The sequence below is a fragment of the Phocoena phocoena genome, chromosome 15 (assembly GCF_963924675.1).
Source record: "Phocoena phocoena chromosome 15, mPhoPho1.1, whole genome shotgun sequence".
Lineage (NCBI taxonomy): Eukaryota > Metazoa > Chordata > Mammalia > Artiodactyla > Phocoenidae > Phocoena > Phocoena phocoena.
Window position 1 is genome coordinate 31,020,186 of NC_089233.1, and position 15,448 is coordinate 31,035,633.

The window sequence follows — 15,448 nt, forward strand, 5'->3', positions numbered from 1 at the left end:
TCCCCTCCACCAGCTGTGACAACTCAAAATGGTTTCAGACCTTGCCGAAGGTCCCCTGTGGGGCCACAACTGCCCCACAGGAAATCCCCTACTCTTAAACAGGCACATGAAAAGATGCTCAACATCGCTAATTAACAGAGAAATGCCAATCAAAACTATGTCTGCCCCAAGGGGATTCCTGACCACTGACAGACAAATGCAGCAGGTCAGGCGACTCAGTTCAAATCCCAACTCCCGCAGTCAGTTTCTGGGAGTTGGTGCAAGTTTTGTTAATAGCTCCTCATATGTAAAATGGGTCTGAAATCCCGTCCCAGGGTTGTTATGGGGTCCCAAGAGAGGGTAATTGCAGCACTCAGCACACTGCCCTGCAGAGAAGGTGCTCAGTAAACAGAAGTGTCAGCCAATACGGGGAGCGCGGCTTGCAAAGGGAGGGAATAAGGGAAATCCGTAGTCTGTTCCCACCCCCACCCACCAGCATACCCCACTGTGGAGGGGAAAGCCAATCCTTGTTCCAAAACTATACGATCTCTCCAGGCTCTGAGACCTCTCTGAAGCTCCTGGCTTCTTCATTCTCTTGCCAGCAAATTCCTGCCTTGAAAACCCACAAGGAACACAACAGATGCCCAGATTCATGAAAACATCATCAATCTTGTCGGCCCTGTCTGGATTTCCCATCCTGAAACAGGGACGGACCCATGTGATGAGATTTTAAGTGCTGGTGTAGATATAGCTCTCTCCCCCTCCCCCAGTTCTATAAAACCCCAGCAGACATATATCTTGACATATTAAAACCTTCTCAATTATTCTACTCAGTGCAGAAAGAACCAAAACCCCATGCTGGCTACCAAATTGAAAAAGCAGTGCCAAGGGCAGAATGAGGGGTCTCAGGCCTGGGTATTCATCAGTTCAGTTCAGGGCACAGATCTGGGGATATTTTAAAATCCAGACTCAGTGTTGGAACTCTGCAGGTGAAATTCCTGAAGAATCTCACCCACTATTTTGAAAAGGAAAAAAAAGTACCATTCAAGTTTAGAAAATAAAATTCATAGAGAGCTGAAAACTGTCATGTTTGCCCCTTGGAAGCTGTGTGGTCTTAGGCAAGTGACTTGAGCTCTCTGAGCTGCTGTTTTCTCATCTGTGGGGTGATGAGTAGAGATGATGATGAATGAAGAGGAATGGCTCAAGTCCATGGCGCAGGGCCTGGCATCCCACAAATGCCCAGCGGGCAGGATACACTCTCCAGGCTGGGGAGAGAAGGGTTCCAGACCTGATATGGAGCTGGGCAGATGCCGCTGCCGGCAGCACTCGGGCTGCCTGCAAGGAAAAACTGTCACTTACAGGAAAACCCACACGCTCAGTGCCAGGAACTGTGGGATGAGGCTATAGGACCCATGTGTTACTACAGAGGTTGTCACACAGATTCTCCTGCAAAGAAGCAACTCTAGCTGCACTGAGAAGGTGCTTGGAACTGCCCTTCATCTGGAATATTCCTGTTCTTTTCTTAGGGTAGTTGTTCTTGGTATAAAAACCAGCTCTTGAATGTGCTTCAAAAGCCTTGAGGTCTGGATCCTCTGACCTTTCCCATCTTCACGCACCGCAGCTTCCCCTTCTGTCTAGGTTCTGCCACTTGGATCTAGTGTCCATCTGTGTAGGTTTCTGTGCCAGAGACTTTGCAGTTGCTGTTCCCACTGCCCCCAATGCTTTTCCCTTGTTTCTGATTTCTTATTTCCTACTAACCCTCAATTTTGATTCATGACACACCTCCTCTGGGAAGCCTTCCCTGATCTCTCTCCCACCAGATCAAACCTCCCCCAAGCCCCTGCCCACTCCATGCACACTCAGCCCCACATACCTCCCTCTTTGTGGCACCCCATTTACAGGACACCTCTGTTGTATAATTATTTGGGTCATGTCTGGTCACTTATAAAACTGTAAACTTCTTTAAGCTGTGCCTATGCTTAGGATCATACATCCATAAATTATACCGTTATTGAATTGTTAGTAAAAGTGTTGACTGGTTCAGCCTCTTTAGAGGCAATCTGGAATGTTCCATCATATTCTAAGGCTACAGTGGTTAAGACAATGTGGTGTGGGGCAAAGAAACACACTTCACAAATGAAATAGAGAACAGAAAAACAGACTTACACTTATATCAATGCTTGATTTCCTATAAAGAGTCAGTGGTATTGGGTCAATGGGATTATCCATATGGAAAGAAAAATTTATCATGATCCTGCCTCATTCGATACGTAAAAGTCAACCCCAGGCAGACTATAGAGATAAATATGAAACGTAAAATGTGAAAGCTACTAGAAAATAGAGGGGGCAATATGAATGACTTTAAATTTCTTAAATATAACACAAAAAGCCTCAACCATTAAAAAGATGAATATGAAATATGTAAAAATTAAAAATTCCAATAACCGAAAGTCACCATTGAAAACTAAAGTCACACCACAGAGTAGAAGATACATAACATATAACTGGCAAAGGGATCACTATTCAGCATGATTAAATAACTCCTACAAAGCTATAAGAAAAAGAAAATGGACAAGTCCAAAGCTATAAGAAAAAGAAAATAGACAAGAGGGCTTCCCTGGTGGCACAGTGGTTAGCAGGGGACACGGGTTCGAGCCCTGGTCCGGGAAAATCCCACATGTCGCGAAGCAACTAAGCCCATGCTCCACAACTACTGAGCCTGTGTTCTAGAGCCCGCGAGCCACAACTACTGAGCCCACGTGCGTAGAACCCGTGCTCTGCACGCAATAAGAGAAGCCACCGCCATGAGAAGCCTGCGCACTGCAACGAAGAGTAGCCCCCGCTCGCCGCAACTAGAGAAAGCCCGTGCGCAGCAACGAAGACCCAATGAAGCCAAAAATAAAACAAACAAACAAAAAAACCCCACAACTACTCCAACTACCCCTGGAATGGCTAAAGTATAATAGCAAGTCGAGGCGCTGGAGCTGGAAAGGGTATGGAGGAAGTGGAACCCTCATACACACTGCTGGTGGAGTCTAAAACACTTTGTTCTAGAATGTTCATGGCAACACAATTTATAGTAGTCTTGCTATGGACTGAATTATGTCTCACATGTCCAGTTTCTGGCCCTTCCTACCTCTGCGAACTTGGCCAAGAAACTTAAAACTCTCTGATTCTGTTTCCGTGTCCACAGAAAGGTCAACCCCATCTGAATTACTGAGAGCATTAAATGAGATAATCCAAATAGAGCCCCGTGCCTGGCAGGTAGAAAGCATTCAACCACTCACCCTTATCATCCAATCTAATAACCACCAATACGCTGTTTCAAAGGGCAGTATTGTTGCCATTTTACAGATGACAAACTGAGACCCAGAAGTCACAACCTCCAGGGCACTCAGGGGGCCAGCAACACAGCTGCTTTCCAAATACAGGACTTCTTCCTTGACCCCCATAGGAGGGTCTAAGAAACAGACCCCCCCCCAAGCCCACAGCAGGACATTGAGGGGTTGCACAGGGTCGAATCTATCAATTACGCAAATGATCCGAGTTGCTGGTGGGTGGCTGCTGCTGGAAGTGCTTTGGGCTTTCTCCACCCACCACCAGCTTTATTCAGCATTTTTGACTTTCGAACCATGCTTTTTCATTTGCTCTGGCAGCTGGTCCTCCCAAACTCTGCTGTGATCATCAAGGGATAAAACATTATTATTCCTATTGATGGATAAGTAAACTGAGGCCAGCAAGAGCAGTGGGCATACCTAGAGGCATCCGTGTGGCTTAGTGTTAGACAGCAGGGGTCGGGGTCTGTAAGCCTGGGTTTCTCTCTAGACTTGCTGCTTTTACTATGAGAGCCCGGGAGTCAGTCATCCATTCTGAGCCTCCATTTCCTACCTCTGTAACCTGATCAGTCTTTCCTCCTTAGGTTGTTGTGAGCAATGGGACAAACAAAATACACATAAAACCCTCAGAATAGCCCTAGCACCCACCAAATTCTCAGCAAATATGAGTTGCCACTGTTTATGGGTCATTGCATTCGGATGGGCAGAGCCTGAGTTGAAACTCCGTCCAGGGTCCTCTGAATGTTTCCTCTTGTCCCTCTAGCTTATCATTACCCTGGCAGCCCAACCCTGGATCGCTCCTGGACGCTGTCCCCAGGTCAGAACGTCCATGCTCTTCTGTGTGTGGCTCTTCTTTGAGTCTTGCTTTCAGCCCCTGGGAGGACTGTGCACTTAGGGCTGGGGCAGGATGCCAAGCATGCAAATTCGCATGCAGGCAGTAATTTGCACAAATGCTCCTTGGTGTGCTCATTTCCAGCCTGTCCCCAGAATGGCACTTGCAAAGCCAGCAGAGAGCTATTTACAGCTCTGGGCAAAGAGGGGAGGCAGACTCTGATCTTACGCAGGAAAGCCCTGCTGAGGTGACGGCTTGCTCTTTTGGCTGCTTTAAGGGGCTGTTTGGCTAATCTTGCCCTGAAGGAGCTTCGAGGTCCTGAAAGCTTTTGCTAGAAGGCCAGTGATCCACCCCAGGGATTGTCTGATTCCCTCAGGGAACCCACATTCAAAGGGAGGGGAGCAGTGTCCCTGACTCCCACCAATAGCTGCCAATGGACTCTAAACATCTCGAGGAAGGGATACAGGAGGCCTGTCAAAACCATGGACAGCTCTAGCCTCTCCGACGTTGCTCTAGATGAGGGGTTGACAAACTGTGGTTGGGGGGCGCATATGGCCCCCCAGCCTGTTTTTGTAGATAAAGTTTTATTAGCACACAGATTCGTCCATTCATTTACATTTCACGGTACAGTTTGAGCAGTTGCGATCGTAACTGTGTGGCCCACAAAGCCTCAAATATTTACTACCAGCCCTTTAAAGAAAATATTTGCCGAGCTCTACTCTGCGTGAAGCCCCCACCATCTCATCTTTTAACAGGCTTCTCTGTCTGCTCCTTCTACAACCAGTCCACTCTCCACGAATCTTCCAGAAGGATATTGCTCAAGTGCTAATCAAATCAGGTCACCTCCTTGTTGAAAACTCTTCCAGGTTCCCCAGGGGTCTCTAGGTCAAGTCTGAACTCATTATCTAGGGTCACCAGGCTGTCCATGATCTGGCCCCCCTGCAGCTTCCCTCTCCTTGCCCATCCACCCTGGGTGGGCTCCACCATATGCCTCCCCCATCCTCTGAACATTGGTTTTATAGAAAAAAAAATTGCATCTCAATGGAAAACTATGCATTGTTTACATACAACACAAACTTTTAAGATATCTGATTCTAGCCCTGTTCATTATCTTCGAGATATTTTTTTCAACTCTTTGTAAGTTGTCGAAATCTGATAGAGAAGCCAATTCTATCTTGTCCAACCATTTTATTTTGTCTCCGTTTGTAATGCATTTAAGCATTCCTTGACTCTGTAGACAATTGTGCTTTATTTGACTTTTCCTTTGAACCAGTTCCAACATCTGCTTGGTTCTCTCATTGAATGAGCTTAATAAAATCACTGACAAGTGTTTGTTTTTGCATCTGTATTTGGAATCATGATTTTATTCCCCCCCCCACCGCACCTTTTTCCTGAAGATTTTCTTTTAACAGTTTTCCATGAAGTCTCTGAGCCCCTGTTCATGTTCTATCAGTTGAGAATATCTTTCCTGGCTTTTCTGATTTTTCCTCCTGAAATTTCCTTCCCAGCATCCCCAGGGACAGGGAACCTCTTCCTTCTCTGAGCTCTGACCACTATCCACTCCCACACACACACCTGGCACTCATCTTTCTGAATGGTTGTTTATAGGCCTGTCCCCTGACAGCTAGCCTAGAAGATCCTCTGGTGTAGTAGCTGGGTGTTCATCTCTTCCTCACCATGCACACACATGCACACACACACCACTAGTTCTGTCAGGACACACGGAAGTTGTGCAATAAATGGGCACACTCACAGGAATGAATGAATGCAGATGGCTAGACTGCCCACCTAGACAGAAGCCACTAAGAGGGAGACCTTGTATTCCTTGTTAATACCACACACGTGATGCCGATGTCTGCATCTACGAAGTACTCAATAAATACTTGTTGAATAAATGGCAAGATAGCACTTCAGCCCCTGTTTCTGGCCTACTTTTGAATCATCTCCCAGCTCTCCACGTTTGAAAAGCAAACCTAGTAGCCTCAGAATGCTACCCTCCCACCCCATATTTTCATGTGTCACCACCATGGTGCTTCAACTGCTCCCCTCTAAGGAATGGATGGCCATCTCTCCGTTCTGCCTCACGGTCTTCATTTGATCTTGAGCGAGACGCTGCCCCTCCGGTTTTCCAGTGGGTAAAGCAAGGTCAGTTTAGCCATTCCAAGAGATAAAATACATCAGGCAAAGAGATGAATGGCCAGTAACGCGCTAATGATGTTCCAGCCCAGACAACATGTACAGTGTAACAGATGCTGTCAATATAACACATCAGCAAAGTTGCAAGGGATTAGCTCTAAGCTGTGAGGGTTATAGAGACGGCCTAGGACAGGCTTCCCAAACTACCTGAATGTGCACATGAACCCCCCATCCCACCAGGATAGTGTTAAAATGTAGACTGCATTTTGTAAGCCTGAGGGGGTCCCAAGAGCCTGAATTTCTAACCAGTTCCCCAGTGATGTCATGCTGCTGGGCACTGGACCACACATGGGTAGCAGGGTTGTAGGGGTGCTAGGACATGGTGGGTTCCGGCTTTGAAGGAATTCTCAATGCCGTGGCTGAGCGACAGATGTCCAGCGTGTTGCTGACAGTCCAAAGCAATAAATGTTAGCACCCAAGTGGGAGGTGCTGGTAGTTAAGACTGTGAGACCTCTGAGGATGGACAGGCTGGTAGAGGTGGGAGAAGTCTGGTGCAGGGTTCCCAAGGGACATGGAAACTGGGTTGGGGGCATTCTGCGGGGCCGGTGATTCAACATAATTCTGGTGGTGGGACCGCAATTCTGGTGGTGGGGCCCATCAATCTTTGTTTTAACACACCCTCCAGGGGATTCTGATGCTCAAGTGTGAGAACCATTGCGCTAGGCAGAAAGGGGTAGAATATTCCAGTCGGAAGAAGAGTGTTTTGTTTCACATATTAGAGTTTCAGGCAAACCCTGAAACCCTGTCCAAACCCTGTAAATGGCATTCATTATTTCATCCCTCCATCCATCCATCCATCCCCCCATCCAACATCCAACAAATAAGTCCTGAATGCCCACTATGTACCCTGTTAGGCACAAGAGATATGACTGAAGTTGTAGATACACACAACTGTCTAAGCCTCTAAACCAATGATTCTCAGCCAGGGGACAAGTGGCCCCCCAGGGGACATTTGGCAATGTCTGGAGACATTTTTGGTTGTGACAACTTGGGGGGAAGTATGCTACTGTCACCGAGTGGAGTAAAACCCAGAAATGCTGTTAAACATCCTATGGTGCAGGGACAGCACCCCCAAACGCACCCCAGCAATGGCACTAGTGCTGTCAAGAAACTTTGCTCTAAACTGGGAGCCCCTTGTGACCTAAACGGGAAGGAAATCCCAAAAAGAGGGGATATACGTATATGTATAGCTGATTCACTTTGCTGTACAGTAGAAACTAACACAAAGTAACTATACTCCAATAAAAATAAATAAACTGGGAGCCCCTTGTGGGCAGGAACTATATTGTAGTCACCTTGACATCCCGTGACCCCCAGTCAGTGACCCCCAGTCAGTCAGTGCCTGACCCCCAGGAGCTGAGCAAATGTTTAAATGCAAGAGGAAATGGCAACACAAAGATATACTTAGGTATATAAAGAAGTCTTACAACAGCAACAAAAAGACAAACGACCCAATTCAAAAATGGGCAAAGGACTTGAATGAACCTTTCTCCAAAGAAGATACACAAATGGCCAACCAGCACATGAAAAGATGCTCAGCATCACTAATCATTAGAGAAACGCAAATCAAAACCACAGTGAGACACCACTTCACATCCACTAGGATGACAATAATATGTTGTAATAACAGTAATCAGAAAATAACGTGTTGATAAAATTGTGGAAAAATTGGAACCCTCACACATTGCTGGTGGGAATGTAAAATGGTGTAGTCCGGCATTTCCTCAAAAGGTTAAGCAAAAAATTACTATACGACCCAGCAGTTCCACTTCCCAAAGAATTGAAAACAGATCTGTGAACCAAAGTTGTACAAACATGCCCAGAGCTGCAGCATTTACAACTGTCAAAAGTTGGAAACCCAAATGTCCATCAACTGACAGATGGATAAACAAACTGTGGTATATCCATGCGATAGAATCTTATTTAGCCATAAAAAGGAACGAAGTACTGATACATGCTACAACGTGGAGAAGCCAGACCCAACAGGCCACATATTGGATGATGCCATTTATATGAAATATTCAGAATAGACAAATCTATTGAATCAAAAAAGAGATTAGTGGTTGCCAGGGGCTGGGGGAAGGGAGAGTGACAAGGGTTCCTTTCGAGGTGATAAAGGAGTTCTGGAACTAGAGAGTGGTGAGAGATGCGCAGCACTGTGGATGTACTTAACGTCACTGAAGTGTACACTTTAAAATGATTAGAATGGCAAATTTTATGCTATATGTATTGCACAATAAATGCTCGTCCAGTCTCTACTGTGTGCCAGGAAAGGTGCTCTGCACTTGGGACAGGAGGGAATGAGACCTGACTGTATGATCTCTACTCCTCAGGGATACAGAAGGGGAGAAAAGCCAGCAAACAGTCATGGACCCAAGGAGGCCTCAGATGTAAGTGCTGGGAGTTCCGAGGAAAAATCGATCTCCAGGCTGGGGCCAGGGAGGGTCAGGGAGAGAGCTTTTGAAGAAGGAGGGCAATTTGCCCTTGGGGAGTCGAGCCCACTATGGAAAGAATGTGTGACTAGAGGCCATATCACGCTAGGCCATTCCGGGGATGGGTAAGACAATTTAATGCCTGAGACGCCTGGGCTAGTCAGACACAAGGGAGAGGGAGGAGTGCAGACACCTTTAGAAACCCCTCCCGGACTTTCTGCAGGGATGCAGTGGAGGGAGGGGGGTTGGTGACTCAGCCTGGGCGTTCTTGAAGCCCTCAGGCTCCCACGAGGCTTTTTTCCCCTGCATCCTGGCAAGGGGGGCTGGCAAGCAGACAGAGATGGAGAGAGCCAGCGCTCACATTACTTAAGGGGGACCAGGTACCAGGTGTTTGAACAGGGTTTCAGCTAATCCTCAGAGTAACCCAGAGGTAGGTTCTACCATTGCCTCCCTCCCTCCCTCTTCCTTCCTTCCTTCCTTCCTTCCTTCCTTCCTTCCTTCCTTCCTTCCTTCCTTCCTTCCTTCCTTCCTTCCTTTCTTCCTCCCTCCCTCCCTCCCTCCCTCCCTCCCTCCCGTCAGTGTGACCTCAAGACCCATTGGGATGCTGGTAGAAAGAATCCACTGTGGCCAGGGCAGAGGCTCAGCCTGTGGACGTGAGGCCTCAGATTCCTGTCTCCTGGCCCCAGAACTCTTAGGAAGCTCAAAGGCCTGAGTTTCAGCCACTGGCAGCTTCTGGCCTGACCACTTCCCAGGAGAGAGGGACCAGGGTGTGCAGGAATGTCCAGTCCTCAGAGCCTGCCCGCCACACTGACCTGGGGGCCAGGCAGCTGAAAGAGCCCCAGCCTCGGCTGTAGAACTCGGGCTACAGTCCCCCTGCCATCCTTCCTGGCTGAGGGACCCTGAGCAAGCCTCAACCTCTGGGGACTGTGCTTGGCTCATCTGTAATGCACAGGAAGCTGGCTAGAGGATTCCTTTTCTTCTCCTTCCCCCTGGATAGATTCATTTACATATATATATGTATAAGTATATACACAGACACACAGGCCCATTTCATGCTCCTTGCTTCCCTATATGTATTTACATATACTTACTAAAATACTGTATATACTGATGCTGTAACTTTAGTGTTTTCACTAAATCATGTCTTGGAGGTCTTTCCAGGTCAGGAATGTAGCTCTCCCCCATTCTTCTAAAAGGACGGCTTATATTCCCATGTAATGGAACCCCTTCCCATCTTGGATTGCTAAGCCCTTAGGCGAACATTCCTGCATTCTACTGTGTGCTTGTGTGAGCATTTCTTTTTTTTTTTTTTTTTTGCGGTACGCAGTCCTCTCACTGTTGTGGCCTCTCCCGTTGCGGAGCACAGGCTCAGGACGCTCAGGCTCAGCGGCCATGGCTCACGGGCCCAGCTGCTCCGCGGCATGTGGGATCCTCCCGGACCGGGGCACGAACCCGTGTCCCCTGCATCGGCAGGCGGACTCTCAACCACTGCGCCACCAGGGAAGCCCTGTGTGAGCATTTCTACAGGAGATTCTTAGAAGTGGGATGGCCGGGCCCAAGGGCACGCAGTTTAAATTCTGAAAGAGACTGCCAAAGGATCTGAGAAGGCCCCAGAACTAAGTGATTTCTAGAACTGTTTCTTGCATGGACGTTTCTTCGACTTCTAGCAGGGAAGGGGGTAATGCCTTTAGAAGAGTCCTTTAACTTCTGTGGGCCTCCGTTTGCTCACCTGTAAAATGGGAAACCTACAGTAATATACATGGAGGTGCTCCAGACTTTGCTGTTGAAACATGAGGGGTTAATACTGCCCTCGATATCGGGAGGCTCAACAGTTGAACACACCGCTTCCATGATGCACAAACCAGAACGAGGAACCTGAACAAGAAGGATGCTCTCTTATGTCAATCATCCACTATGAGTGGGGCACCTGTATTAGATCAGCAGTTCTCAAGGGGGGAGGATTTTGCCGCCCCCCTCCAGAGGACATCTGACAATGCTTGGAGATGATTTTAGTTGTCATAAATGGAAATGGTTGCAAGTGGCTTTACTGGGTAGAGGGTAGGGATGCTGCTAGACATCCTACAGTGCACAGGACAGCCCCCTGCCCCCCGCAACAAAGAATGATCCGGCCCCAAATGGCAACACTGCTGAGGATAAGAAACCCTGCTCTAGACCTCTCTCTTATCTGATGTCTACCCCCCAACAAACCCAATTCAAAGATAAGGAAACTGAGGCTCAGAGAGGTGGATGACCTGTCCAAGGTCCCCCGTCAGCAGTAATGGGAGTAGACTCCCGGCTCCATCTGACTTTAGGGTCTGCGGTGCGTTCCAAATACTGTACGGTCTCTCTGGGAAGACATCACCGTTGTCTCCAAACAGGGCCGACTGTTCACTGCCTTTACCCCTGACAGATTATCTACACTGCAAGTCATAAGTTTTACCTAAAAGCACAACCCCCCTACCCAGGTTTAGAGGTTTTATGACTTGTAATCATAATCACTGCTTCCACCCACTTGCCCTGTGCCATGCACTTTACAAAGATTAACTCATTTTACCCTGATAAGGACATTGAGGGAACTGAGTCACAGAGAATTTAATAATTCCTCCAAGAAACATACTAAGTAGCAGATTTGGGCTCTAGACCCTGATAAGAGGGGTTCAGAGACCCATCTCTCCACCCCCATGCACTACAGTTCTCCCTCATACTCTGAACTTTCACCTTGGCACCTTGGACTTGGATCCCTGCTCTAAATTGGAGCACAACAGCCAACCCCTTAGCTGGAGGCAGGGGGAGTTTCTGCCTCAAGACCCTCCCATTTGTAGTGACCTGGTTGCTGTTGACCCAGTGGGCTGGTGGGCACCCAATGCCTCAGGAAAAGGAGCAGGCTCTAAGTTGGGGTGGGACATTGCGGCAGGGAACTCGGGGTCGGAGGGAAAAGGCAGGGATCGAGGTGGGGGGGCCCTGGAGGGAGGGGCCGTGACTTCCAGTTCTGGGGGGGAGCTCTGCCCAAAGTGCCTGGAGCAAGCCTCACCTGCAACAGATATTCCTGCAGCAGCGTCGGCTCCAGACTATTGCAACTGATCTCATTTGCTATCCTGAGTCCATTTGTATTCTGGCAAGCCTAGATTTGGCAGTGGGCTCAATAAAAAGATCCCAAGGGCTGAGTGGTGAAGTGCAAGGCCCTGGGAATGGATCTACAAGGTGGCTTGTTGGGGGACGGTGCTGGGTTCCAGCTCTGTCTGCTCCTAGCTGCGTGACATTGGCAGAGCCTCTGTACCACCTCTGGTAAGTGGGGACCACAGTGCCCAGAAGTCCCGGTTCTAAATATGAGGACAAGAGGTAGTGTCCAGGACCCCGGCAGCCCAGGAGTCCCGGAGAGGCTGTGACCAGCTTCGCTACCCACTGGCTAGGTGACCTTGAGCAAGTCTCTTCCCCTCCTTGTGCCTCTCTTTGCTCAACTGTCAAATGAAGGAGCAAGATCTTTGATCTGGAGTCCCTGGGAGGTCTAAGGACTCCCAACTGGGCCATTTTTCTCTCTCCAGGGCTGACCTCTTTGGGCGTCCAGGACACACGCTTCTCCTACTCCACCTCTAGGGTGAACTCCAAAGAGCAAAGCAAAGCTCCTTGCCTTTCTCTCCCCTGCCTCCCGCCCCCATCCTGGCCTGCCAGATTACAGCGGTGCCCAGCCCCGCTCAGGTCACCAACATCCTGTCCCTTAGTCCAGCTTCACTGAAGCCAGCCCAACGGATGGTTCCTGCAGCATCTCCCCTGGCCAAGGGCCTAGGGAATTCCACCAGGCAATGCCCACAGGAGCTGGGGGAGGGGCAGCCCCAGGGAGCAAATTGGGGCCCTTCTGTCTGCACTGACACCCTCTTCTCTAGAAGAGGGGTTGGCCTGCCTCAGGGGAGGATATTCTGAACACAGTCCTTTGTGTGTGTGTGTGTGTGTGTGTGTGTGTGTGTGTGTGTGTGTTGGCAGGGGGTGGTCCCTGCTGGTCCTGCTGCCTCAGAGCCCATCTCTGTTGGCAGTTTGGAGGCTCCTGGAATGATCTCTAGGCTCAGGATCCCAGCTTTAAGAGTTTCAGTCTTACTAAACCTCATCCTCTGGCCTTACCTCTGGCCAGGGTGGGTGAGGAAAGGTAAGATGGAATTAGGTGGGAAGGATGGGACTGGGAGTGGTGGATGGGGGCGGGGGGGGGGGGTGTTAGTGGGATGGGGTTTGTGTAAAAGGGTTACAGAGGGGTGGATTGAGGTGGGTGACTGGTCCAGACTGGTGACCAGACCCTGGCCCTGTTTCTGAGTGTGAAAACCCCTTCTGTTACATCTTGACTGGAGAAAGAGGGGAAATCCCCCAAATGCCTTCAGTGTGGAGGTGTCTGAGGCAACCAACCATCGTCTCTCTCTTACGGATGGGGGGGTGGGAGGAGGTAGGTAATCATCCACCTCTGAAGGCAAATCACAGAGTCCAGTTTCTGAGTTGGGGGGCCCAGGGAGGTCTGTATCGCGTTTGAGGGTGACATGCAGAATCTCTGGAGAGGGATATCCTTCTCTTAGGGAGGGGCTTATTTCCCCTCCTGGAGGAAACACACCGTTATCTATGAGCTGAGAAGGCTGGGTGGGGAGAAGAATCCAAACTTAGTTTTTTAGGGAAGGGGAAGGGGCATGGGTCTCCAAAGAGATCAAGGGGCCCTAGATACCTGGGGAGGCTGGAACCCACTTTGAGGGGGCACGTTCCATTCCAAGGGGTAAAGTAGGAAGAGGAATCCTATCTCTAGAGCCGGGGGCCAGGAAGGAAAGGCCCATTTCTGAAGGGAAAAGGAAACTATTTTGCTCTCTGGGAGGTGAGAGACCCTCTCTTTTCGGGCGGGGGGCGGGGGACCCGCGTCTCGGGAAGATGAGGGCTCCGTCTCTGTGAGAAGATGCCCCGTTTTTGCTCCCTGGGGCAGGGCCGAAGGATTCCGTCTCAGCTCCCGCGGAAGGGCTCGTCTCACGCGACCCGGCGCCAGGTCCTTACCTCCAGGCCCCTGCTCCAACGTTCGGGCTCCGACCTGCCAGGCACCGACTTGAGGGATCCGCGCCCTGAGCTCCGGTTCCTCCCGGTCTCTGCCCAGCTTCCCCCAGCGACTCGCCGGGCTCCGTGGCTCCGCCGAGAGGCTCTGGCCAATCAGCGCTGCCGGTTCCGGCCCTCGCTCGCACCGCCGCCAATCAGCGCGTCCGCCACGGGCCACCGCCCCCGGGAGGGAGGGGGAAGGAGGGACGGGATCACAGTCCGGCCTCCGGGGGCGGAAGAACTGGGGGCCTGGAGGAGGGACTGCGAGGGCCGGGAACGAGGGTCCGGGCTGTGGCGGCTGCCGCGAGGAGCCCCCACCAAGCCTATCTGATGGGGGGGTGGGGAGCCCGTCTCTAAAAGCCGGGTGGCTCTATAGTTTGATTTCACCTAGACTTTAATTACCCCCTGACAATTTTCTGGACCCTCGCGGCTGCGGGCTAGTGTAGCTGCCCCATCTGCACCCTGCGGCCCGGATTCCGAGCTCTGGAAACCTAGATTCGGAGTCAGACAAGGTTCCGTATGAAAGGGAGGGGAAAGAGCATCGGGCCCTCCCCCGCCTACACGTACCCCCCACCCCACCCCCCTCACGTACTCCCCCCCGACCCTTGCAGGTGCTCAGGGCCCTCTCATTCTCTGCCCTAAGAGCTGTCATTCACTTAACACCTCCTAGCCCATCAACTCCCGAAGACGAATAGCTAGTGCATCGTGGGGGCAATGCAAAGATCACTGGACTAGGAGTCCATGGTTCATTCTGCACGATCTAGGGCAGGTCATTCCGCCTCCCTGATACTCAATTTCCTCAATAGTAAGTGGAGACAGCTGTGATAGTACCTCCTTCATGGGCATAAGAGAGGTGGTAGATGTGATAAAGGTGCTTTTATAAAAATTAAAATGCTGTATGAAAACTAGTTAATACTAAAGTGTGAATGACTGATAGCCCGGTAGCTTTCTAAAGGTATTTAGAAAGAGGATGCGTTCATTCAATGGTAAAATCAAAACACAAGAAACTACCCATCAGAACAACATGAGATGACCAAGTGCTCATAATGAATGGATGAATGGGGATTCCAGAACTTAAAAGGCCAAGGAAGAATACAGCTTGGGTTTTCCCACTCAGCATGATCAGGTAACTATTTCCTTAGTCTGCTGGAATCTTGCAAAACCCTGAGGTCCTTCCTTCCTGCCTTCCATGAATCCAGGCTGCCCTATCTCTATTAGGTGAGCAGGACTATAGTCCTAGGAATTAAGATAAATATAAAGCAAACAAATACATTTTAAAACCGCCAAACAGGGACTTCCCTGGTGGTGCAGTGGATAAGACTCCACGCTCCTAATGCGAGGGGCCTGGGTTCGATACCTAGTCAGGGAACTAGATTCCACATGCATACTTCAACTAAGGAGCCCACCTGCCACAACTAAGACCTCATGCAACCAAAGAAATAAATATTTTTTAAAAAAACAAACAAACCACCTGCCCCCTAGTGTGGTCTGTGACTGTAGGAACCAAAAGAAATAATAAGAGTAATACAAAGGAATAGACAAAATATAATTGATCCACAGTTCTACTAAAACTGAGCTTTGCCAGTCTCTTTGGTATGTTAATCCTGTCACCTTCCAGAACTTTA

At 49.5% G+C, this 15,448-nt stretch overlaps 1 protein-coding gene across 1 annotated transcript in view; it reads right to left on the reverse strand.

Annotated features, from left to right (window-relative positions):
* The window catches only part of ABAT (4-aminobutyrate aminotransferase), a 93,188-nt gene extending 79,306 nt beyond the window's left edge, over window positions 1–13,882 (reverse strand). Inside the window, exon 1 of the mRNA XM_065893517.1 lies at window positions 13,788–13,882. The gene's annotated coding sequence lies outside the window, so the exon portion shown is untranslated. The remainder of the gene's footprint in view (window positions 1–13,787) is intronic.
* Window positions 13,883–15,448: the final 1,566 nt, after the last annotated feature.